This window comes from Polypterus senegalus, chromosome 7 (genome assembly GCF_016835505.1).
Source record: "Polypterus senegalus isolate Bchr_013 chromosome 7, ASM1683550v1, whole genome shotgun sequence".
Taxonomy (NCBI): domain Eukaryota; kingdom Metazoa; phylum Chordata; class Cladistia; order Polypteriformes; family Polypteridae; genus Polypterus; species Polypterus senegalus.
In genome coordinates, this window is record NC_053160.1 from 98,431,264 (window position 1) to 98,456,151 (window position 24,888).

The 24,888-nt window shown below is 38.6% G+C and overlaps 1 long non-coding RNA gene across 2 annotated transcripts in view; it reads left to right on the top strand.

Moving 5' to 3' along the window:
* LOC120532167 overlaps nucleotides 1-24,888 on the top strand; it is a 98,133-nt gene that overhangs the window by 48,266 nt on the left and 24,979 nt on the right. The window contains exon 1 of one of the 2 annotated variants that reach the window (XR_005634232.1): nucleotides 6,021-6,120. The exons of the other annotated variant lie outside the window; for it this stretch is intronic. This is a non-coding gene — a long non-coding RNA (uncharacterized LOC120532167). Of the gene's footprint in view, nucleotides 1-6,020; nucleotides 6,121-24,888 lie in introns of those variants that run through there. 2 annotated transcript variants of the gene reach the window in all.

The following is a 24,888-nucleotide window of genomic DNA, read 5'->3' on the forward strand; positions in this document are numbered from 1 at the left end:
TGTGAGTCACTGTCTTACACCCCAAAACATGAGGCTGAGTCTCAGTACTTTAGCAAAACCAGCTTTATTCAACTTGAAACATGAACAGTAGGGTTATTTATTGCAGAGGGAACTGCCATTCTCCTATACACAGACACAGCAAACAGACATAGGTCAGTGGCCACGTTATACTGTTCCTTGCATTTATAATGTCCCTTGCATCACCCATTGGCAACAGGTGCTTATAGCATGATCACGATTGACTCCCGATTGTTTCTACGGTGGCGCTATGTTGCTGTGCTGTGCCTTGGCAACAGACAAGCAGTCCTACACAGATCTGGGAGTCATGCTTCGGCATGTTGCCCTGTTGGGGGGAGTTCAGAAACCTCAAAATGTGTATATCTATCTTATATTAATTGTGTGATGATTTACTCTTAGCTACTATTTTTGGTATGTTATTTATTCATTCTTATACTTTTCTAATTTGTTTTGTTTTTTCACTGCAATTTTTTCTTTGGCATCTTGAAAAGCATGTTGCATTACATCATTTGCATGAAAATGTGCTACAGAAATAAATGCTGTTGTAGCTGCCGCTGTTGTTGTTCTGACGGCTAGTCTACCTGTTTCTTCATCAACCAGTGTTTTCCCCTGTCCAGGAACCCTTTGGTGCCATTTCTGCATCTCATTATGTAAGAGACACTTTCTTATTACTAACAATAGCCAAACACAGATTTTATTCTATACAAATTTGTCAAAAGTAACTAAAAAAGTTTCTGTGATATTTCAAGTAAGATGTATACTTTTTCAATGCTTTATTTCACTAGATTGTACTGCCATCATCTGGTTATTTTTAGAAATGACAGCAAACATGGTTTTCTTTGCCAAAAACACAACCACAAACAACCATCTAAATTCAGATACTATGAACACGACTGAGTCATGGATGAATCGATGATATCAGCATAATATATTTTAATGTTAGAAACAGAATCAGGTGACATTAAAATTATTTGCTTGAAAATCAGATATATGAATATGGTTAAAATATGTATTCACTTTGTTTTCACAAATGCTGTTATCTTTTAGGAGTCTTTACAGTTTTACCAATTCCTTACTATATGTATGATAAATGGAACAGATTGATACTATTATTGCACCTCTTTTTAATGGCTCATCATTAAGATTCTTAATTACAGTAAGACTTTTCAAATGCTACAGCCCTAGTTCTAGCATAATCAGGAAACATAAAAAGGTGTGCATTGAGAGACACACATCTGGTTTTACAATTTCTCGATATTCTTACTTTTAACATAATAAAATTTCATATGACTTTAAAACCAGTATTTTAGTTACTGTACTGTATACAAAGTCATCCATCTTTTCCTGAATTTTGTAAACAATGTCACCATATTGACTTGACTTGACAATATTCTCTCTAAAAATAATTTATAATATGGTAAAAAGCAGTCAGAGATACATGTCATAAAGAGCTGAGAAATCAAATGTTGAAAATAATGTGGTAGTGCAGGACCAACCGTTGCTCCCTCAAAGATCCAGATTTCTAGGGTGGACACATTTTTCCTACATCTACATTGGTTTTCTTCCCACATCCCAAATTTGTCAAATTTAGACTACTTGGTGACTCCAAAACAGCCCAATATGAGTGAGTGTAGGTGTCTACTTGTATGAGGCAGTCCATCCAACGGGGTTCCTGTCCTGCCCCAATTCTATTGAGCTTGGCCCTGGACCCAACAAACTTGAACTAAATAAGCAGTTTAAAAAATGGATAGATGGACTGCCATTGATTGTACTAACATTCCTGATTGGGAGTTCAAGAAATAATAGGTAATATTTTAGAAGAAAAATTAATAATTTAAAAATTTAAAAATACAATTTGAAAAATTGTGTATTTTTTACCGTAAGTGAATTTGAAATACATAGTTGATTGTGGCAAATGGTAACATGTTAACCTTGATTACTGAGAATGCAGTGTTGGTGGTCTTCTACCCATTCAAAGCACTACTGTGGATAAGCTTTTCCAACTTTCTGGCTATTACTCTCATAACTCTGCAACAAACATTTGCTCATAGCAGGTTTTGTTGATTTGTATTCTTATTATTCTAGCGGAGTATGTTGGTGTTTCAAAAAGAAATTTCAAAGGTCCACACAGGGAAACAAGGTTCAAAGACGCAGATCTTTACTTTCAAGGCTGTCTGAAAAAAGCTATAGTGACTGTCATGTCAGCTGTAAAGCTAGACAGTGCAGAATCAGTTCTTATACATACCTGACAGAGAAATTTTGAAGAAGAGAAAGGTAGTGAATTATGGATGAATTTTTAAAGATGTAAATGTTTTGATCTTCATTAAAAATGAACTGTTACTTAATTTGTTGAATTTCAGCTGCTCTCAATAAATCCATAAAGTTATCATAATTTGTGAATCAGCATTTAACTGGCATGTGCTGCCAGGGGCAAAAGTGCCTCCAGGGTTGCAAAGAAAAGTGGAATGTCTCTCAGTATAAATACACAGACGTGAGTGAGAGTCACCATGGCTGCAGAAGAGGTCCTGCTTATGTGGGAGTGCAGGAGCCATTGGTCTATGCAAAATCAATTCAATTCAATATCCCTGTGCAGTAGAGGGTGGGCTATTCAACAACTAATAGAGATAACAAACTCTCTGTTAGAACAGATGTGGTGAAAGGTTAAACAAAATGAGACCTTTTATTGGCTAACTAGAAAGAGTACAATATGCAAGTGTTTGAGGCATCTCAAGCCCCTTTTTCAGGCAGATGTTAGAACAGAAAGAGAGAAAGTGAGAGGTTAGAGAAGAAAAGTGTGGAGATTCTGGCCAACAGGTGGAAACTCAGTAGCAAACATAGTATTAATTTTATTTAATCGAAAACACAACACAGCTTAAGGCTATCTTACATTAGGCAACTTTTCCAGTGATTTTCAGTCACATAGTCTTAGTTAGTTGGAGGCAGTCAGAGGCAGTGTGCTCTCATGAAGCAGGTTGCCTAATGTGACATAACCGACAACCGAGACCAACTAGTCTGTGGCTCACTCCATTTAAATCAAATAGGTTTGATTTTGTGTTTAATCTTAGGAGTGGGATCTATCTGCATTAGAACTGACAACCAGTGAATGCTCATCTGGAAGTACAATACATAGACTGTAGCTACAAGGCATTAGCAAAGCAGGTATTTTGAACCTTGCAAGTAGAAAAGAGAGTCTCATTTTTCTAATATTACATGTTTTATGTACAAAAACAGAAAGAAAACAAGAAAAGACAACAGAGATTGCGGCTGAATTTGCCATAAGTGTTAACCTGTTAACTCTTCATACTGCACCAGCACATCATTGGCTGTTAATAAAAGGGACAAGCCCTGAACCATTTTCTGTTAGGTCATGTGGCTTAACCACTTGCCCACATACCACATACCAACTACTACAAACCACTCCCTTACTTAGCTGATTTTCTACTCTACCTCCTTCACCCTTAATCCTGGCCCCTATCTCCAGTCAGTTAGTCCTTGCCACAAATCACTTCCTGGTGTGAGAGAATTATTTAACACTAGAATTACCAAATCCTACGAAAAAACTTGTAAATCTGGACCACGTTAAATCCCTTCACACCTCTCTGTCAGCGTCTTTTGTCTTGTAAACGTGCCGATCAAGACAAGCAGCAAGCAGTCTACTATCCCATCCCCCAACTGCCGCAGAATGGGCACAAAGCTCTCCCAGTTCTCATTTTGAGTAGTAAGCTGCTCCTATTATTGATATTGTATAATAAAAACATACATTTGATTTGTGTCTGTAACAGCCAGTGTAAATTTATAATACTTGTAAAAGTTAGTGGTTTTTTTTTTACTTTTATCCCAAACAATACCCCCCACACACACAAACCCCCACAAGGGATCTGACTCTGTTAGTTTTTATTTGAAACTGGGAATAACTGTAGATGTGAGTGGTGTTTTGATGTAACTAGTAATCTGATGAGGATGGATATATATATATATATATATATATATATATATATATATATATATATATATATAGATAGATAGATAGATAGATAGATAGATAGATAGATAGATAGATAGATAGATAGATAGATATGAACTCACCCAAACAATGAATTAAAAAAAAGAAAGTTTTTAAATTGGCAAAGACTCATTCTGTAAAACTATGATTATACAAGTCAAAGTTTATTATATTTATACATTATTATATCTTTACACGTTTTGCACACATATTTAATAACTGTAATAAACTGCACCAAGAATGTTTACAAAATCATTCAAAAAATGTGTATGTGAATGTAAATATATCTGCACAAATTGACACTCATGAATAATGTTTTTAGAAAGTTAAAAAATAAACGCAAATCGCAAAGCGTCTGTGTGCCAACTCGAACAAGCTTCTGCAGAATACATTAATTGACAAGAGGCTGGCCCACCCTTTCCAAGTTTTGGTAGACGACATGATCCGTGATTCACCAATTCTTGGTAGCTGACTGAGCCGTCATTGGCCAATTCTTGGTAGTCAAAACAGGTTGTGAATGGTCAATTCTTGGTAGCTGATAAGGGCTGCGATTGGCCCGAGCTTTCAATTCTTGGTCGAATCTTGGTAGCGTAAAGCAATCTAATTGGTTCTCGCTACCAAGAATTACCTCAACTCATGGCTGCTCGGAGCGGAAGCTGTTGCATCATCCTTGAAACTTTTGTAAAAGTGTTTGTTTGATCTTTGGACTTCAGGTTTCACTCATTACAGAGTTTATGTCTACATTTTGTCATTTATTGCTAAAAAATAAAAAAAAAACTTTTCTGTTTTAACAATGTGATTGTTAAACAACAATTTAATCCTGTTACTCTGTATGTTCAATTCATCATAATAACTATTCATGGTGGCTCTAAAATCGGTACTGACACCTACTCTCTTTTCTGTTTCTTTTTCCGGTTTCTTTGTGGTGGTGGCCTGCGCCACCTCCACCTACTCAAAGCTTCATGATGCTCCAACAATGATGGATGGATTAAAAGGAAGAAGTCTACGTGACCATCATCATCATCAAGCTCTTCCGTGAGAATCCTAAATCCAAAGAGGACTGTTTCATTTATATTAGGTAGAATGCCCAGAGGGGACTGGGCGGTCTTATGGTCTGGAATCCTACAGATTTTATTTTTTCTCCAGCCGTCTGGAGTTTTTTTGTTTTTTCTGTCCCCCCTGGCCATTGAACCTTACCCTTATTCGATGTTAATGTTGATTTATTTTGTTTTATAATTGTGTCTTTCATTTTTCTATTCTTTAATATGTAAAGCACTTTGAGCTACTGTTTGTATGAAAATGTGCTATATAAATAAATGTTGTTGTTGTTGTTGATGTGTTTAAACAGTTTATTGTAGAAACAGAACACACAAATATGGCAATTGGTGCCACGGCCCACCTGCCAAGTTGTTTGCCTGCCTATGGTAAAGTCATCCCTGATGGAGGATCACAGGAATAGGGGTCCTTTCATCGGAGCAACGTTTCAGCTGTGGCATGGCCAAATGGGGAGGCAGCTTGATGGATGAGGTCTCCAGGACTCTAAAAATATCCAAACCTAATTATGTCATATCATCTACTGTTAAACCGTACTTCTAAAATTTTTATTATTGTGCTGTATTAAGGAATTGTTCTGTTCTGTGTATTGTGTTGTATTGACCCCCTTCTTTTGACACCCACTGCACGCCCAACCTACCTGGAAAGGGGTCTCTCTTTGAACTGCCTTTCCGAGGTTTCTTCCATTTTCCCTACAAGGTTTTTATTGGGAGTTTTTCCTTGTCTTCTCAGAGAGTCAAGGCTGGGGGGCTGTCAAAAGGCAGGGCCTGTTTAAGCCCATTGCGGCACTTCCTGTGTGATTTTGGGCTATACAAAAATAAACTGTATTGTATTGTATTGCACATGAAATGCATGTGTTCCAAATAACGCTCTATTACTTCCATTCTAAAACTCCAGCACTTCACTCCTAGATAATCAAGGCTGGAACTGGGAGAACTTTGTGCTCATTCTGTGGGGGGATGGAATAGCAGGCTGCTTGCTGCTTGTCTTGATTGGCACATTTTCAAGACAAAAGACCCTGACAGAAAGGTGTGAAGGCATTTAAGGTAGGTCGGATTTACAAGTTTTTTCGTAGGCTTTGGTAATTCTAGTGTTAAAGGTAACATAGCAGTCATCTTAAAGAAATAGCATAAAAGGTTAATAAACACCAGAAATCTGTAGAGGCATATCAGGAAATCAGGTAAAGGTCAAGTGAACAACAGAGACAAATGTGTAATACACAAATTGTACTGAAAGATGCTAAAGAGATGACGAAGAAGGCAGAAGATTTCCTGTGAACAACCAGAATAGACAGTTGTTACATACACAGAAATTTCAAGGGTTGTCGCTCAAACCAAAGGGTATAAAAAGAATAAGAACATAATAAAATTGACTTTTATTTTATATACCTGTAGCTGATTTGTATGTAAACTAATGAACCAACCAGAGTAAATGAGTTCATTGATTGACACGGTTATATAAATTCAGTTGCTTATAAAATAGACCTATACCCTTAATATTTTGATCATTCTGACCATGCTGTAACAGACTGCTGTGATACAGTAGATGTTTCCTGTAAGCCATTTGCCGAGGAGTAATTAAATAATGAAATGAACAGCTTTTCTCCTGCCTGATTACTAACTCAAAAGGTTTTATCAGACTTGTCCTGTTAGAGGATACATTTCTTTCTTTAATTGAGATATTTATATCTATCACACTAAATGTAAGTTTTTTAAGCTTGGTGGTCAAAAGAAACTTTAAACTCTATGTTGGAGTCATCTATACTAAGGCTCTTCTTCTGCTACACAAACAGTACACAAAGTTAAAAGGGCCGGCTGATCCCCAGTGGGTTCTGTCCTGACGATGTGAAAGGGGCAACAGCCTCCCCTTTAAAGTTAACTCCTTAATTTACTGGTTGGCTAAAAAGGATAATCTTTTAGACATTACCTTTAAAATAGTAACATGGTTGCCATTCTTTTATATTATTTTAAATTCTCTGAACCCATTGGCAGGGGGGATGTTCAACCTCCATTTGACATTTTTTTAGCTTTTGTCTGCTAATGAGACAGTCAAGCACTGTTAATGCAACTTGACCAATATACCCAGTAGCCTTCTCCGAATAACAGCTTTGTCTCACTGATACCATCACATGATGCTTGCTGCCACACTACCTGCATTAGTGTGTCTCTCTCTCTGTAACATCAGGCCTCCTCATTAAAAAATAATAGCCTGATGTTGTATCAAGACCAAGGACTAGTGAATCAGTGAGAAGGCCAACACAAAATGAAAGTTTTCAAATATTTAAAAAATGTGCAGATTTTAGAATCACCTTCTTAAAAATATTAATTCAATGAATAATGAATAATCATGCAAAAACTTTAGTGCATAATTAATACATGAATTAAAACAAGTATAACATTAATGTTGTCCACTCTTTTAAAGGCAGGGGTTCAAAAAAACAGGAGATTTTCCAAGGAGCTCTTCCATCCATATTATATCAAAGCTGCTATCTCATTCATTCTAATAAGTCATTCCCACTTTTAGCACTCCAGAATTTTAGAGGTTTATTCACTGCTGACAAACTTTGCTAAACTGATCAAGTTGCAGGCATTTACAACCAACCCAAAGCTCCAACCTTTCATACACCTTGTTGTTCCCCTGGAGCTGCTCTGACCTGATCTTTCAAGAGCTGTCCTACTCTCTGTGGCCTCCAACACATCTTTATACCAGTTAATTTATCACAGGACAGTGAAAAATAGGTCATCTGTTATGTTTCAGCCAGGTGTCTGCCCCTGGCTGGGGTTCAAATTCATGTTTTACATCTGTTTTTGATTCTTTTATTTATGTTAATGTTACTTTTGTTAATTATGTGCATTGTTCTTTGTTTTTGATTTTGCTTATGTATTTATGCTGTCTGTGTTACGTTACATGTGCTTTGTGGGTGGTCCCTCAAGAGGAAGGGCCAATCACCACGTATAAATCCAGAGGGTCTCCCACAGTTCCTGGTGGCTTATTTTGAATGTGCTTAGGGATGGTGAGTTCTTGTTCTTTTGGTTATTTTCTTGTACTGTTGTGATTGCCTGGATTTTTGAACCTTTACTCTGTTTTTGACTATGACTTAGATTGTTTTGGGATTTTGTTTGCTTGGGATTTCTTTATTGCCTTAGTTAATTCCTTTATGTCTTTGTGTTCGACAGAGCTTCATGTTATGTCTGAACATTTTCATTAAGAATGATATTTTTATATTATAAAGTCTCTACAAGGCCATTTTTTGTATCCAGCTGGGAGTTTGACAGTAAATCCCCCCAGGGGGCCATTTTTGGAAGTGGCTTTTGGGATTTACTTGCTTTGGGACTCCCTGTTCACAACATCATCCAGGACCTTGCCAAGTGAACAAGCCTCTCTATGAATTTGTCATGTGTACATGCTTCTGTTAGCACCTGGGACACCCCCACTGCTTATGCATCTCCACAATGTGAAGCTGTTTGAGATGTCAATCCGCACAACAATGCCAAGTACACCTTTGAACCACCCAACTAAAGCAGCAAAGCTCACCACCACTACTCACATAGAAAGACCTTGTAAATGTTTTTGTCTTCCTTTTACAATAGTCAATTCCTTTCATTATGATGCTAAAATAGTACAATAAAAGCATGTTTGCATCACACTCTCTATATCTCTCTCATAGGGTCATGGTAAGTCATATTTCTGTTCTGTGCCCCGTTTTTCCTTATTGGCCACCCCTTGCCAAAAATGCAACCCATTTACTCCATGTATGGTAAACCATTCAAGTAGAGAAAAAAAGTCAGTATCCCTAATACTTATGTTAAATTTAAACTTTTATAACCATTTTCAGGTATTAATTTTGAATAAGCTACTGGAATATGCAGGTATTTATTTATCTTCTACTAAAAATCTTGCTGTTGTGTATTTTTCTCTTCCTATGGAAGCATTTCTCAAAATGTCATTGCCACCCATCCCTGCTTGTATAAGCACTGTCCTTTAGCTTTCTACCATGACCCGTCTTTCTGTGATTTTACATTGTGTATTTCTTGAACATGTCTCATTTCAGTCTATATTTGCAGAAGTTTCAACTTTCACAGCAACCACTTCAGACTGAAATGCTCCTTGACACTCCTGTGTAGCCTGGTGTCAAGTTGTCAGGAGTGCTGTTTCCCTCGGCGAGTGCCTGCTTGTCATCTTGTATGTGTTTCAGGATAGTCATGCCTCAGTGAATTCTTCTCAACCTAAAAAATCAAAGAGTTCTTACAAAAGAGTTGTAGGTTGAGTAGGGCGAACATGCAGAAGAAGAATTAAAAGGTGCCACATTCTATTGAAGAGCTCAGTGCCAGTTTACCTTCAAATTCTTTACAAGTCTGACCCTTTTCATATTGAAGAAGCACATCCAGCAGACCCCCGTGACCCTGTAGTTAGGATATAGCGGGTTGGATAATGGATGGATGGATATTGTTGGTTTGCCAAAGACAAAACTGTGCAATTTAAAATATTGTGCAAGAATAGTATGAAACATCTCTTACCAAAAAAAAAAACTCCAAAGTGAAGCTTCTTTGCTATATAAAGCTAGTCATCTTATGGAAAAGAGCCTGCAATAATCCTGAAAACTGTTTCAATAAATAAGATATGGCAACGAAATAATTATCTGGAAAAAAGAAACATTTGCCCTATATCACACATTTATTTGTTAGTTTTCTGAAATATTTTATTTTATACTAGAAGCAGGATTTTGCCTCCAGCTCAAGATTCTTTGCTTTTTGTTAAATCTTTTATTTGTTTATATCCTATTTAGCAAATATAATTAATTGTTTTTGCTTTTTATTTTATGTATGGATGAATATTATTTTGTTCCTTGATACTATTATATTTTTCAGTTATGCTTTTTCTTTTTAATTCATTATAATATTTGTGCTTTGCCAGTAGAACTTCACAGGTAGAACACCATCCTCCTTAGAATTTGTGAGAACCTTAAGTTTTGAACACTGTTATACTTTGCCAGAGTTCCTTCCCTAGCTGGGTTTCAAATGCAATTTTTATGTATTTTGTGTTTATTTTTTATTCTTGTGTTAATATTGTTGATCATTAGTTTCTCTTTTGTTTGTGTGTTCCAAAGGCCACACTTTCTTTATTCCTCGTTGCTGCCTTCTATGCAGTGTGCTTCAGGATGAGAATTCATCAGTTGTCAGCTCTCTTACACAGAGAGGCAGCCCTTATGATTAAAGACAAAATCAAACCTGTCTGATTTTATTGGAGCAAGTCAGACTAGTTAGAATGAGTCACTGGGCATGTCACATTAGGCGACCGGCTTCATGGGAGCATGCAACAGACTGCTTCTGACTCACTATGATAATATAAATGAAGTCTACAACTGTGGAAAAGTTGTCTAATGTGACATAGCCTTAAGACTTTTGAATTGCCGCACTCCATATCCTTCTTCCTTCTGACAACATTTGGAAAGGATAATGGGCCTAAGCATCAAGAGCATCTCAGTTAACTGCTACGATCATCTCTGACTTTCTGATGAAGTTTCCTAACATTGACTGTATGTGGAAAGATTCTTTAATTCAGTACAAGCCAAGTATAAAATTATTTGTGTGGTGATTAGTTTTTGTTGTTGCCATTTTTCTTTTGAAATAGGATAGACAAATACTTATATATAAAAATTCCAGACTTAAGTTTTGCATTTTGGAGCATCACTTGCTTTCTGTGGACCAGATGACCACCAGCTTCATTCTTTTCTTTTGGCCTCAAGTGCTGGATTTTCATCTGTAGGCAGTGAATAAAGGAAGAAGTTGCTTTAGTGTGAGCCCAAAAAAGGTAAATACAAGCCTAGATAAACAGAATGTCAAACTGCATCACTATACAGAGAAACAAATAAGATTTAAAAACTTACAAAAGTCAACCTACCTGCAGCTGACCTTCTTCACTTGGCTGGTCTGATGGCCTCCCGATCCTGGTCTTTGTTTAGCCATCTGCCAGACCGAGACTTGGCTTCCCCCAATGGCCAGGATGCTCACGCTGGGATTCCACTCCAAATCTCCGACTCCCACTGCCTTCGCTGCGGTGAGCCAACCTTCTCCTGGTCACTCCTGCTCCCCACCAGTGCTCAGCAGGAGCAACCATGACTGTTGGACCCCGGGTTTCGGCCAAACCAAACACCCTGCTAGGGCTCTTCTCTCGCAGCTGCCTGCAAATATCTGTGAGTAAGCGCTCTCTCTCCCTCTCTCGCACACACCGGCTTCCTCGCTTTCAGCTGCCTTCTTCCTTAAACTCCATTCCTTTTTTCTCCCCAACACTTGCTCTCCAATTATATAAAACATCGACATGGTTGAGGTGTGGCGATTGGCAGCTTTTAGCATCAGTTACAGATGCGGACGACTCCTCACCTGTGCACTTAAGTGAGGACTGCCCGCAATCACAAAGCGCCCAGGAACCACTCTGGCTACACTACCACGCCCCCTCTTTAAGCCGCGAGTGCAGCGATTATCTATTTAAATAAACTGGCCTTTTCAGTCTCAGCTGTGGATCCACTACACCACACTCCCATATATATTAAAATCATAAACCTTGAATATGAAAATGGAACACTGCATAAAAACAGCAAATAAAAACAAACAACAAGAACAAACAGACACATACTTATACATAAAAATTCCAGACTTATTGAGTTTTGCATTTAGGAACTTGGTTTCTGTGGACCAGATGACCACCAGCTTTGTTCATTTTTATTGGCCTCAAGCTTTGGATTTTCATCTGTAGGGAGTGAATAAAGGAAGAAGTTGCTTTAGTGTGGGCCCAAAAAAGATAAATACAAGATTACACAAGCAGAATGGCAAATTTCATCACTACAGTGATCCCACGCCTATCGCGGAAGTTACATTCCAGACCCATCAGCGATAGATGAAAATCCATGATATAGAAAGACGATATAAATAAACATTTTTTTAAGCCTTAAAATACCCCTCCCACACGCTTTAAACATATATAAACTTGTTCAAACACACTTTATCTATACTAATAAAAGGCAAAGCCCTCACTCACTCACTCACTCACTCACTCACTGACTCATCACTAATTCTCCAACTTCCCGTGTGGGTGGAAGGCTGAAATTTGGCAGGTTCATTCCTTACAGCTTCCTTACAAAAGTTGGGCAGGTTTTATATCGAAATTCTACGCGTAATGGTCATAACTGGAAGCAGTTTTTCTCCATTTACTGTAATGGAGATGAGCTTCAACGCCGTGGGGGCGGAGTTTCGTGTGACATCATCACGCCTCCCACGTAATCACGCAGTACATAGAAAACCAGGAAGACCTCAAAAAAGCTCTGAAGAAAACATGCATTATATAATTGAGAAGGCAGCAAAACAATAAGAAGCGAGCGAGTGACATATACAACCATATTCATGAGTTCTGCAACTTCGGAAACAAAGCATGATGTAAACCTACACTTTAAATTAAGTTCATAGACAGGCTGCCGCTGGCGTTTCTAATTTAGTGCCTGCCCATATAAGGCCATCCGTCAGCGGCAATCCAATAGCAAACTGCCACGGGTAAATATTCACGGGTGAAGGACTGTGCTTATGGAGAGGAAGATGAGATGGTCAGGGTGGTGTTTGACACAAACTCAGCGAAACTGCGAGAGAAAGTTTTAAGTGCCAGGACTAAGGTAACATTAAATACAGCTATGGACATAGCACGAGATGGCACCAGCACAGCTGGGAACCTTCGATGCATGTATACCGAGCGGCTCACGTGAACTGGCGCAGTGCACAGATAAAAGGCAACAGTTCCAAAGAGCTGAACAAAACCGAATTACACAATTGAAAAGGCAGCAAAAATATGAAGCGTCTGATAAGCATATTCATAAATCCAGCTACTGCGGAAACAAAGCACACGGTGGAAAAAGTCAATGTCCCGCTAAAGGAAGACAGTGTAAAAAACCCGTGCATGCAGTGTGTCAGGTCTCAGATAAAGAAGAAGACGAGCTGTTTATTGATGCAGTAAGAAACGAATCGATGAATGAAACCTGTCATCTTTACAACGATTGACAAACACGGAATGTAACTTGAACAAAACACATCCTACAAATACGAACCTGATTGAAAGAAATAATGATAATCAAATCCTTGATGACAGCAACACTCAGTAACACTCACAAAACAAATACTGTATATTGACAGTCATGTTACGTTTTTTTAAAATGTTCCCTTTTCTTTTTCTAGCTTTTTTAACACACTACTTCTCCGCTGCGATACGCGGGTATATATATATGTATACATACTCGAATAATGGATACTTTATTCGCCATCAATGATTGTTTTGGTAAAGCCATACTCAGTGTATTCATTAGATGAACGGTAAAAAAGTAAGAGCGAGGAGGATGACTCATTGAGGCATGCAGGCTGTAGTGCGCGTCAACTCTATCTGAATTGCGCGATCACATTTGAAAAAATATATCTATTTAAGTTCTATTTAGTCCATATGTGTCAAACTCAAGGGCTGCGGGCCACATCTGGCCCGGCGTATAATTATATCCGGCCCGCAAGATCATTTTATATACTGTATTATTGTTATTAATGGCCCAGGTATATGAAGCGCTGGTAACACAATAAACTACAGATCCCATAATGCAGCGCTTCAGCTGCCTTGCCGAACACTTACCGCATTAATCAAGTCTACCTTATGATGCTGCAAGTTATTGCGGCTAGAGTTATTGCGCACTGAGTTTGCACGCTGCTTTGGTGACTTTGAAGAACAAAAAAAGTCCGTCTACATGTGGCTCGAACCTTGTGCATGTTTGGTAGCACATATCTGTGTGAGAAGCTCTTCTCAGTGATAAAGACTAACAAAACAGCACACAGGAGTCGCCTCACTGATGAGCATCTGCAATCCATCCTGAAAATCTCCACAACACAGAACCTCACACCAAACAGAAACGAACTTGTGGCCAAAAAAAGATGCCATGCGTCCAGCTCTAAAATGACATATGAGCAAAGACAACTTAATGATTTGATTTGTTATTGCACGTAAGAGCGGAGTCAACTGTTTTAACAAACAGCGTATTGCACTGATACTGAAATAGCTGTGTGTGTATATATGTAGATATGTATGTATATGTATATATATGTTTATATATATGTGTGTGTATGTATGTATATATATATGTATTTGTGTGTATATATGTGTGTGTATGTATGTATGTGTGTGTATATATATATATATATATATATATATATATATATATATATATATATATATATATATATATGACAACAACACTCATCACTCACAACAGTGACAAAACAATTACATTGACAATCAGGTTACGTTATTTTCAAAATGTTTCCTTTTCTTTTTCATTGCTTCTTTAACACACTACTTCTCCGCTGCGAAGCGCGGGGTATTTTGCTAGTAAATACATATGATATGTGGATGTCTGGCTAAGGATATGAGTAACATCTCTTTATTATAAAAAAATAAATCTTGGCAGGGAGACCAGGGAGATTGAGGCTTGATCTTCTCAGAAGACAATTTGACATTCCGGAACAGACATTTTAACGTCATGCTATACAAAGCAGTGAGACAGAAGGATAGCTGCTGTACAGGCTTTTAAATGATCGACGCGCAGAATGACAAGGAGAACAGGCACCTTGGCAGAAGCAGCACAAAGCCAGTACCTGATCCATCCGCTTCCCCTTAGCGTGCATTCAGCTCCCCCACTTCATAACGTGATTGAGAGAGACGCAAAGTGGCAGGAGCGCAGAGCGTCTCCAGGGGGGTTGAGCGAAGCGATCAAGACCTGATCATCTTGGAGAGACACTTTGACGACATGCAAGACTAGACATTACAACCTTAGGAAGCAAAACCTGTGAAACAGTGACTTTTGCATGTCACGCCCTACTTACAAACAATTTAAAACAAGTTCACTGACATCTAACCTAGCAGTTGTTGGAATGCTTTTGACAGAAAAATGACAAGCAGAATACTGCAGCAAGCCAGCAGATGATCTGAGCGCTTCTCCTTAGCATGCACAGCAAATCAGAACGATAGTGGCAGGGACGCAAAGTGGCAAAAGGACAGATGCTGTACAGACTCTTAAGTGGTTGATGCAAATCGTGACAAGCAGAACACACAGCAGCAAGACAGCAGCTGAACCGATTGCATCTCTTTACCATGTGTTCAGATCCCCCTTCACAACGCAAGCAGCGTTATAAGTCGCACAAGAAAGATTTAACCACTCCTGGGGCAGGAAATATAGAACAAATATTGTTTTTACAAAAGTTTTAAAGTAAAAATGAAAATAATGCATATGTAACAATTCCCATGAAAATAACAATCTCTTTAAATTGTTTATCCGGTAAACCAAATCTGGGGGTGGGCAAGCAAAGCGAGCAGGGGGCAGAGCCCCCTAGTAATAATAATATTAATAAATCTAGCAGGAGCGGGACAGCTGAACCGCGATATAGCAGGGGATCACTGTATATAGAGAAACAAATAAGATCTAAAAAGTTACAAAATACAGGGTGAGCCAAAAGAAGTACTGCATTTCAAATGTTTATTCTACAAAAACGCTACAGGATAAAATAAATTTCATTATGACATTCTTTGATTATGACACAAGAAAGGGTATACAAAATAGATTTTTTTTCACTATGTTTTAAAAATGTTGTCTATAAGGTGGTGGCCATCAGTAGCGATACACTCTTCAAGACAATTTCTGAACGCTCGCATAACTTGTTCTGCCATTTCAAGGGGAATAGCAGTGATTTTATGGTGAACAGCATCCTTGAGGGCTTCAAGGTTTTGAGGTTGGTGTGTGCATACCTTCGACTTGAGATAGCTCTACAAGAACAAATCGCATGGAGAGAGATCAGGCGAACATAAAGGCCACCTGACAGCGCCATGCAGCTTCCCCAGAAACATCTCCTGCTAAACATGCATGGATCTCAGCGCCATATGAGCTATTGCTGCATCCTGCTGAAACCAGGTATCCACTACATCCATTTCTTCCAGTGGGGGTGCAAAACGTTTTCTAGCATTTGAATGTAATGTTCTGAAGTGATGGTGACTATTGCTCCCCCCTCCACAGAAAAGTAAGGGCCTACAATGCCAAATTCTGCAATGGCACACCAAACCGTAATGTCAATCACTCTTCAGGGGTCTCTGATGAAGTTCATGAGAGTTGGTTTCAACCCAATAGTGAATGTTTTGCTTATTTGCGCTCTAATTCAAATGGAAATGTGCTTCGTAGCTGCACATGATGATGGCATCTTGATGAATGGTTTGCAGAATGTTATTATTAGGGTAAAATCGTTTGAAGAAAACAGTGTAGATACAAGAATTTGGGAAGCCATAGGAGGAAAGATGTGTTTAACTTGGAATGAGAGCAGAAAGGGCAGCTTGAACATAATAAAGTATGTATATTTTTCTATTGACAACAGAATGTAAAACCTGGTCTGGTTAGTCTTATAATGAGGTTGTATGTCAAAAGAGCAAATGTTTCCTTTTAAACATGCCTTCACAAGGCCATCTCCATCCATATTCTTCTGGCTGCTATGTCCTATTATTTAAGTGAAATGGACAAGGCTTTACTAGCACCCCTAATTATTTATTGATAGAAACTTGATGGATTTAAAAAAAAAATTTAAAAATCACATTTAGGAGCAAATCTTTGTATTGCAAGGTCTTAATATGCCAGACCTATCATGGCAGGTTCAGTACAATGAAGGAGCCAACCTCAATAGAATTTTATAATTATTAGAACAAAGAAGACAGTATAATAAAGTTTTTTGTAATTTTTGTACCATTTTAAAATATTGTAGTACTGCACTGTGCTTGTAAGTACCCATACAATAGATTTTTGCCAATTTCTTTTATCAATTTCATTTATTTAAAAATGTTCATATTATTTCATGCTGTACACCTCAGATTATTTCTAGATACTTTAATGCACAAAATAAAGTACTCAGTTGATTTATTTAACAAGGCACTTTCAATTAAAAATAACATACATGCAAGTCTGAAGGTCCATTATTTTATATAAACAATAATATAAAAAAAGGTTGCTTGAAATTTTTAGTTTATATTTGTGTGGTTGTAGCACCCTCTGCTGTTCTATAACTATAAAGTTTAAAATACAGTAGTGCCATTCTATACTGCTAATCATCAAATAATAAACCATCATGAAAAAATGATGGTAGCTTGAAATCACATGCTTATTAAATATAATAACATTTAATCACAATTACTTTTAAACATAAATGCTTTAATTAAAGCATTAGTTAGTATACTTGAAGAACCCACAACATAACAATTTTAAGTTCTAAATTTCACTGTCTTTTTTTTTTACTGTCATTTAAAATACAAAGTACTTTAAGACATCACCAGTTGTGGACCAACACTGACATATTTGTTGTGTTTAAGACTTGAAAAATCACATCATTGGAGCAACTGACATCTTTCTGACATTTACAGAATTCTGCTGAAATCTAGATATCCTTCTCCACTGATGCAGAAACACTTAATCTGTTCTCAGATGCATTACTATAATCCACCATTCATTGCCATTCCAAATTGTGGCGTCAACCTGTAACAACAACTTACAAAATCTCCTAGTAAAGTTCTGGCAAATGTAATTAATCCCATAAAACTGATTTGAATTACTGCTTGATATCGTGTAACAAAAAGGTTAAAAGGGCAATGAAGGATCTTTATAAAGTAAAAAGATCTATTTTCAGAGAAAGCTGTTTTAAGCTGTGAAGCTTCGAAGAGCACAAAAGGCAAAGCCCGAAAAGGCAAACAAGTTCCAATCAAAAATTCAGAATATGAAACCAGAAACAGACCATTAGGTAAAAAATCCAGAAATATAAAAAGCACAAGAAAAATCACAAATCCAAGTAACTGACCACACTATGAGCACATTAGATAAAGAGACTGTGGGTTGTCCCCACCTTTATAAAACTGAGGGCAGTTCCTTGACAGTGATGGGCAGATTGTCACGCCTCTTGGGGGACCACCCACAGAACACATGGCACATACCAAGAGATGCTTAGTAAACAACCAATAATGCTAACATAAAAAATGAACAAATTACAATGCAAGTTGTGGACTATTAATGAAATAGCAAACTAATAAAGTATACATAGAAAGCAAATTGGTATGTGTTAGACTGTAAATGAAATGATAAAAGCATTTTGAAATGCGTTCCCACGTCTTTTTGGTGCCGAGGTGACCCCCCCAAAACATGACTGTGAGCAATTTTTAAAACCTTCTCCCTATGCTGACTTGGTACTACCAGTTGCTCAATATGTGCATCGACCCATACAATCAGAAATCACCCGATACAGAAAACCAACCTTAAGTAAAAAATATGGTGTTTTAAAATTCGGGTCCTCTCTCTTCATATATAAAGAGTCATTTGTGATGTAGGCTCATCTGAATACAAAATCCAATTTGTTATTGGCTCATTGTAGGCGAGCAAACTCTGCCTGGTTGGTAGTCTCTGCTTCCTCCATGTCTGATGCAGAATCGCACTCACATCCCACTGCTGTTTCATTTTCGTCCAGGTCTGTATCAAGTATATTGTCTGTGGAGGCTGTTGGTGCGTGCAACGATGCGAAAAAGTTTGTCAGCTGTCCTGGGTCATCACTTGAGGATTCGTTCCCCAGCTCACTGGACAACTCCAGTTCAATTTCAAACCCGTTTCCTTGACTGATGTTGTTTGCAGTGAGCCCCTCTCTATACACGGGGGTGTAGGCGCTCTGCAGGTGGCCAAGACCTGTGGGAAGAGGGCATTCCTTTTTCCTATTAGGAGTGGCCAGGATGAGGTGTCTGATATGGCAGTTCAAACCTTAAACTTCTTTGTTAGTTTACTCAAGGGCATTGCTCCTTCAGAGAAGCGGGGCACAAACTATTGAAAATATCCCACTAACCATAAGAAAGTTTCAACCTGCTTTTTGGTTTGCATCCAGGGCCAAAGCAATATAGAAGTGACTTTAGAGCGCTGTGGTCAAATAGTCCCTATCCCCAGGATGTAACATTAGTATTTGGCCTCCATTACTCTAAAACAACATTTTTCAGATTTATCCACAATCCAGCTTTGCAAAGTGCAAGAAGGACTTTTTCAACATGCTGTGTGTGTTCCTCCCACATGCCAGCATAGATGACCATGTCATCCAGATAGGCAGCACTGTAGGAATTGTGAGGCTGTAGCACTTTACCCACCAAACATTGAAAAGTGCCTGGTGCCCTATGCAATCCAAATGGGAGGACACGGTATTACCAGTGCCCATTAGGGGTGCTAAACGCTGTCTTTTCCTTCACAGACATCAATAATTGTGCTTTCTTGAGTCACTCGAGGAGCTCATTCACTTGTGCCAACGAGTAGTCATCATATTGGGAGAATTCATTAAGCTGACAGAAATCACTGCAAAATAATATAGTACAACAATTTTTGAATATCCCAAAATCACACAAGGAGTGCTGCAATTGGCTTTAACAGGCCCTGCCTTTTGACAGCACCCTAACCTTGAGTCTCTAAGAAGACAAGGAAAAACTCCCAATAAAACCTTTGTAGGAAAAAAAACAAATGACCAGTTAGGCTGGGTATGCAGTGGGTGTGAAAAAAAGGGGTTAAATACAATACAATACACAGAAGAGAACACAGGTAATCCACAATACAATAGTGCAATAGTAATATTAAAAGTACAGAGCAGAATTCAACAGTAGATGATATCACATAATAGGATTCAGATTTGTTCAGAGTCCTGGAGCTGCCTCCCCCTATTGGCCATTCAACAGCTGAGTCAGTGCTGGGCCAGCCAATCCGATGAAAGGACCCCTCTACCATCAGAGATGATTTTTCTCTAGGTTGACAAAACAACTTGGCAGTAAGGTTGTGACACCAAGTGTCACATTTGAGTACTGAGAAGAGAAGAATAGGTGAGGGTTAGTAACAAATTCTATTATCATATTACTTATGTTTTGGTGCTAATGACTAACAACAGAGATGCAGTCTGTACAGTTAATCAGCAGCTTTAGTCAGGATATGCTAAACTGAAGTAGTGTGTCTTCAGCCGGGATTTGAAAGCTGAGAGTGAAGGGGCATCTCTTATAGAAGCAGGCAGACCATTCCACAATTTAGGGGCCCTGTAAGTAAAAGCATGACCTCCCTCCGTTATTTTATTAATTTTTGGAATCATAAGCAGACTGTAATGCCCTACAAGGAAAGAAAACATGCCAGACAGCATTTTCTCAATGCAGGTGAACACTACTGACTTTATTATTGAATGTGCTAAAACAATATACATAACTTGCTTCTCCAGTCATCACCCCACCTCCTCCCACACTGCAGTGCACGTGAATTGTGTCTTTATAGAGGCACAGTGTTTCCAGCCACTACAAAGGCCCTACCAGAATTCACATGTATGGGCAACGCTAACTTTGTTGGGGCATGCACTATGCGCCCTTTCCGAGTATGGGTAGGCAGGGTTTTGACCGGACCCGGAGAATTAACATCTGCAAGTCTATCTAGAGAGACTGAATCAGAAATTGCCAAATTTTCTAAACAAACCGAGTCAATCCAATTTTCAGTTTGCCTAATCGCTATCAGGTTCCTAACGTGTTTCTCCAATTCGTATATTTTCCTAACCAACTGTAAAAAAAATTAGGCACTTTTGGCAGGTGAAGCTGTCTGTATTGTTGGCCGGACAACATGAATTGTACATGCTGCAGGACATACAACATATAAACTTGCCCTCGATGGGCAGAGAACAGATGGAACTTACATTTAGCACTGAGATTGTCTTTCTCCTTTTCTGTAGTAGCTTTGGGGATTTCCCACGTTCAGCTGAAAGACTAGGAAACCATTGGCTTTAAGCTTTCACCACCTGCTGGGAAATTGACTTTGATATCTCACTGTTGGTTAATTTCCATCGTTGGATGTCAGCTTTACTCTGGTTGCACTATCCTGAGGATTTTATTCGTTTTTGGCCTTTTTTTTTCCTTCTTGGAGTTTGTAAAAATATGTGCATGTGTGAGACACCGCTGCTCTGTACTTCCGCTCACAGTTGCTCTGTAGTGTTTTCACTAACCTCCTTAATAACTCGAGGGTATATATATTTTGGCCCTGATGATTTGTTTGATTTCATGCTGAGGACAGGGGCAGGTGAAGATGCATTAACATGCTTTGTTGGCCCTTTTGCAGTTCACATTCACCGTCATCAACTTCTGAACCAAACCTTTTTTCATTGCTGTTTTGACTGAACTGTACGTTGCTGTAGGTTAACTGAAAAAATGCATCAAGCTAAAGGCTGATAGTCATTTGTGTTAATGGTTTTATAGGGTATGTAGGGATCATTTTGTTGAATGCGTATTTTGTGATATTTGTCATGAACTGTATTTTATTAACAACAGTTGAAACATTAATTAGCTTTCTGATATTTTTTTAATCAAGGGGTTTCTTGTAGTCGGGTGGAAAGTACAGGTTATGTTGAGAGTGTTGCCCTTTTCTGATCCTTTTACCTCAGTCTTGGTAGGTAGAGACGTGTAACAGGTCACCCTTCATAAGCAGTAGGTTACATACAGATTGGCTTCCTGTACTAAAACAATTTTATCTAAAAATTATAAAAACGGATCACACCCTGGCAATTACAAAAACCCTACAATTGCTGGACATCAGTTACAATAAAGAACCACAACATCTGACCTGCTCAACCTTTGAGATGATGTAACATTATGTGACATCTAGTCGTGGGGTTTGTCGAATTTGTTGGCCGTAGTCGCTGATCTTGTTGCCAGGCCATGTCAAAATAAATAATTGCATTAACCAACTTCTTTAATTCAGTACAAGCCAAGTATAAAATTATTGGTGTGGTGATTAGTTTTTGTTGTTGCCATTTTTCTTTTGAGATAGGACTTTAAGCAGAACAACCTTTCTACTGTGAATTTCCCAGCACTGAATCAGATCTATTGATTGAGCTATCACTCCCTGCTGGATACACAATGCTTTACAGGTAGTAAATAGGTAGGTAGTGAATAAAGGAAAATGTTGTTTTAGTGTGGGCCCAAAAAAGGTAAATACAAGCTGAATCAAACAGAATGGCAAATTTCATTACTATATAGAGAAACAAATATGATCTAAAAAGTTACAAAATACAGGGTGAGCCAAAAAGAAGTCCTTCATTTCAAACATTTATTCTACAAAAACATATACATTTCATTACAACACAAGAAAGGGTATCCAAAATAGATTTTTTTCACTGTGTTATAAGAATGATGTCTTCAAGGTGGTAGCCATCATTATTGATACACTCTTCAAGACAATTTCTCAACGCTCACATGACTCGTTCGGCCATTTCAAGGGGAATAGCAGAGATTATGTGGTAAATAGCGTCCTTGAGGGCTCCAAGGTTTTGAGGTTAATGTGTGCATATTTTCAACTTGAAATAACTATACAAGAACAAATTGTACGGAGCGAGATCAGGTGAACATAAAGACCACCTGACATCGCAGCGCAGCTTCCCCAGAAACATCTCCTACTAAACTAACAGATCTCAGTGCCATTGCTCCCCCCCTCCTCAAAAATGTAAGAGCCTGCAATGCAAATATTCTGCAATGGCACACCAAACTGTAATGTCAATCACTGTGCAGGGGTCTCTGATGAAATTCACGAGGGTTGGTTTCAGCCCAATAGCAGAACAGTTTGCAGAATGTTCAACCACAACTCTCTACGACTCTCCCAGTCTCTCTCAGTGAGTTTCTGCACTACCTTCATTTTGTATGGATGCAGATTAAGGTCCTCATGCAAAATTCTCCTCAAAGATGTGTTGGAAATGCCTAAGGCAGAAGCATGTTTGCATGCTGAGCATCTAGGAGACTGAAAATTGATGCCCTTTAAGTTTGGATGTTTTCAGGCTTTCGAACAGTGTAAAGGTGGCCTGGAGATTTTCTGTTCAATGTAGTATCCGTCTGTCTGAATTTAGCCACCCACTGAAGAATTGGTTTCTGATTTGGGATGTCACCATTAGGAGGAATGCTGAAGAGTGTTTGGAAGGCATGTTGTGTAGTGATGATAGATTTGTTGTTTTTGAAAAACGCTTCAACCGTGAAAGCACAGTGCGCACCAGACTCAAGGCATGTTGTTGACTGAAAACTACAAAGGATTGCCTATTAAAGGACCCCCTCCCCTACCCATTTGGCTGCCTCTACCTCACGCAATGACCTTGAGAAATATGGCATTTCATTTTGGCACACCCTGTATTTAAGCACACACAATTAAGCTGTTTATTACTGGAAAGCATTGGGAAGTTCATTAATCAAAAACGGTCTCATCCGTTGCGAGAGATGGACGTCTGAAGCGGAGCTCTGTTAACAGCGGTGTTATTTTTTTATATTATCATCTTATTATCCTGAGATATCCTGTATTTATCCAACCTGAAGGTACTACTACAGTATATGCAAGCATATGTAAACATGGCCAACAAGAAAGGGGCTCAGAAAGAAATGAAAACTAAAGCTACATCCAAGCTCATACTGACAAGTCCAAGTTCAGAATCAAGGTACAGCCTTTCAGAGACTGACCTGGATCAGATGGACGAAAGCTAAGATTCCTTGGGACCACAGTCCGCTACATCGTCTCCAGCTGACAGCGAAATGGGGAGCGAATGTACGAGTGCAAGTGATGCAGGTCACGATAGCTCGCCAATTGGAGAAAATCATCTGAAACTGGAAAAGGCCTTGCAGTCCGCGCTTTCAACTACTCCAGGTGAGCAGGGAACACCGGCTGTAATAAAGCCCACCGCCTCACCTACGGTGCATGAAAGCAGAAATGACCTGTCTGAACTGAAGGTGATGTTCGCTGAGCTCAAGCAAGCTCAAGCAGAGCTCAAGCAAGAGATAAAGAAAGATATAAGGAAAAGCAAGAAGGCAAATGAAAAGGCAAGTGAGAAGGCAAATGAGAAGCTGCGACTGGAGCTGCAGCAGGGTAATAAAGACTTGGAGAAACACACATATTCGCTTTGAGGCAGTCTTTAAACATATGCAGGGTAAAATTGAAGAGCACATTCAGGAAACTATGTCTAAACAGAGCACACTTGCCGACCACCTGGAGGATGTCAAGGAGACATTCACAACTAGGATTAAAACAAAAATCTAGCTGCCACTGCTGAAGGAAAAGCAACAGCTGTCAACTCCAAATGCAAAAAACTCGGAGACAGACTTGCTGCTCTGGAAGTTGAAAGCAGAAGGAATAATATTAGAATCGAGGGTCTACCTGAGAATCGTGAAAGTCCAAACCCAGTGAAATTCGCAGCTGAACTATTCTGTAAAATAATTGGAGAGGACTTTAAATCAGATTCTGAGATAGCAATGGCTTATCGCATACGCGGATCAAATACTGTTAGACCTAGGTCTTTTATTATCCGCTTCAAGAGATTATTATTTAAGATAGAGGTGATGGCACTCCTCAGACACAAGCAAGAGATTATATATGAAAATAACCACATTCATATTTTCCCTGATTTCTCTCCCACAACAGCTGTTAAACGTGCAGCCTTCTATAACATTAAACAGCAGTTACGGCAAGCCAATATCAAATACAACCTCTTGTATCCTGCCAAACTGAAAGTGAATGTTCAAGGCCAATTCTATGTCTTCACCAGCAACGAAAAAGCAGAAAAGGAATTAAGAAAGCTGATCCCGACACTATTCTAAAACACAATAGTGAGTCGTAGCCTGTTATGACATGGCAAGGATATACAGTATAACCTACTGTCTGATCTATTTGTAAAGATACAGGTATTATAATTATCCATCCTTTTTAT